The following is a 2500-nucleotide window of genomic DNA, read 5'->3' on the forward strand; positions in this document are numbered from 1 at the left end:
GTTTGTTATTTTGATTCGTTGCGAAATTGTGTGGTTAAACGTGAATAGCTGCACAGAGTGTGAGTTTTGAAACTGTGGTTAACAATTTGTCACCGAACCAACGAGTTCAAGTCGAACCAACGAGTTCATTTACAATCGAAGCGAGTCCACAGTCGTCGAACCAACGAGTTCATTTATAATTAAAGCTGTGAGTAGCCACTTGTAGACTTGTTGAACGAGTACACTTGTTGTGAAAAACTATTCAAATAAATATTTAAGCAATTTTAACACACTGCAACTGAGAGTACAGATATCGAAAAGTTGAGTCAAAGTACTCAGGAGTTAAAACGTTTAAGTACACACTGTTGAAGCTATCACTGTTGAATCGCACAATATTCTACTGTTTTGTCCATCCTCACCATGTTGCTTTTACTGTATGTGATATCCATTTTAACATTTATACAAAACCAGAGTATTGATTTCGCTACTGTTAAAATTTCTAATTGATGCGCGTACGATTCCCAATGTCTTCGTATTCATATTGAGAGATACAGGGGAAAGTATTTGTTGAGAAGAATACCTCATGCCTCACATGGAAGCTTTAATCCTTACGTCATTACTAACAAAGAAGCGCACATTATAAATGGCAACATGTTCAGTAACGTAACGAAAGATAAGACCAGAGCTATCAGTGAACAGTCACAACAGACAACGAAAGATCGAAGACATTTCATGAACCATTGTTTTACTCATGCAGGAAAGTTCTCATGCTCAGTAGACTGTTTTCTTGAACTTACATTTGCCGTTTTTAAAGACTCTTTAAACTGTATTGAGCGTAATGAGTTTTTTCAAAAATTATCAAAGGCTTGTTTTCAATTAGAAAACTATGATCTTACAGATATGCCGTTAATTCGAGAACCAATTTGGGCTCATTTAAGAGAACGTTGCAATTCTTTTGCAGTCAATGTCTGCAAATGCTGTATTTAGTGATATATTTAGGTTGAATACAGTTGGTGCAATGACACAAGAATTAAAATCTCTTTTTCTTATACAACAGAGTAATCAATCAGTTTGTTCATTCTGTAGCAATGCACTTGTAAAGGAAACAAATGTATTTGTACTTTACTTGACTTTTGCAAACTTGCTTCAGAGCCAGTTTGAAACTTATGTTTCTGAGGCTATCTTACCAAATAGTTGTAGACTTTACTGTGATTTATGTCAAAAGCATTCTGGGGATATTTCAATCCTGCAACATTTTGTGACACTCCCAAAATTTTTAAGTGTAGAACTGTCATCCCATTGTATTAATCAAGTATTATTCCCAATGACTATGGATGTATTAGGTGAAGGTTATGTACTAAAAGGCATGGTTCGATCTCTGAATCATCACTTCACAGTGGCTATAACAGATAACACTCATTGGGTATATATTGATGATATGTGTGTTTCTGTAAAAAGTTACAGTTCCTTGCAGAATCTTTTGCATAACCATTGTAATGGTTGGTTTTTTGCCATATTTGAAAAGACTGCAATTGTAGTGAACAATACTGTACTACCAAATTCAGTCATGTGCAATCTCTTTCATCAAGATGGTAATAAAGAACATAAACTTGATAACCCACTGTTGCAATCAAATTCAGGCATTTATAAAACCGTGCACAAAGACACCAATAATCTCTCTGTGAACATTTTTATGCAAAGAAATTTAACCAAATGCAAAACCTTCCAGGAAGACTCTCAGACTGATAATCTACCTCTCTGCAGTTTAGAGACAGATATTCCTAGTAATGATAATACTATGAATATTGGCACTGTGACAAAAAGCTCTGCTATAGCTTTTTATGGTATTTGTTTTTCTGTTCTTAAGCCCTGCAGTTATTGGAAGTCTGATACATTACATGCTATTGTTGAATGTGGAAGTGCATTTTTTGAGGACATTGGTAAAGGGAATGCAAAAGTTTACTTAGTGAACTGCCCCATGCTCTTAACATATATGGTGGTAATATTGATGTAAGTTTTGCTTTAAGTAGCAAAGGGACCCTTGTGTGTGATTCATCTTCTAGTGTATTAGTCCTTAACAGATTCATTATTCAAAATATGGTTACAAACACAGAATTTTTGTTTTATCTCCCCAGTGTCACTTTTGGTTGCGTTTTTCACAAAACTAAACGAAGTACATCATTATTCTTTCTCTCTCTCGAAAGTCATGGACTTGAGGTATTTCGCACAAATGACACAAATTGACATTTTTCCCTCATATCAACGTCAATCCTTCTCAACAGCACAAATACCCGCCGAGCAAAGGCTACATTTTCACAGTAAGTAAGTAGCCTCTTCCAACAACCCTTCAATGCCCGCAATTCGTCACGCAATTCCTAAGCAAAATTAATCGTCAGTTGTGTAGTCAAATGGCGTGACTTTTGCGCGAATAAATAAATTGCCACAACTCTGATCTCCTAGTACAGAACGCTCACACAATACTCAACCAATGCGGTCAAGAACATGAAAAAATCCTTTGTCG

Source organism: Montipora capricornis, chromosome 3 (assembly GCF_036669925.1).
Source record: "Montipora capricornis isolate CH-2021 chromosome 3, ASM3666992v2, whole genome shotgun sequence".
Lineage (NCBI taxonomy): Eukaryota > Metazoa > Cnidaria > Anthozoa > Scleractinia > Acroporidae > Montipora > Montipora capricornis.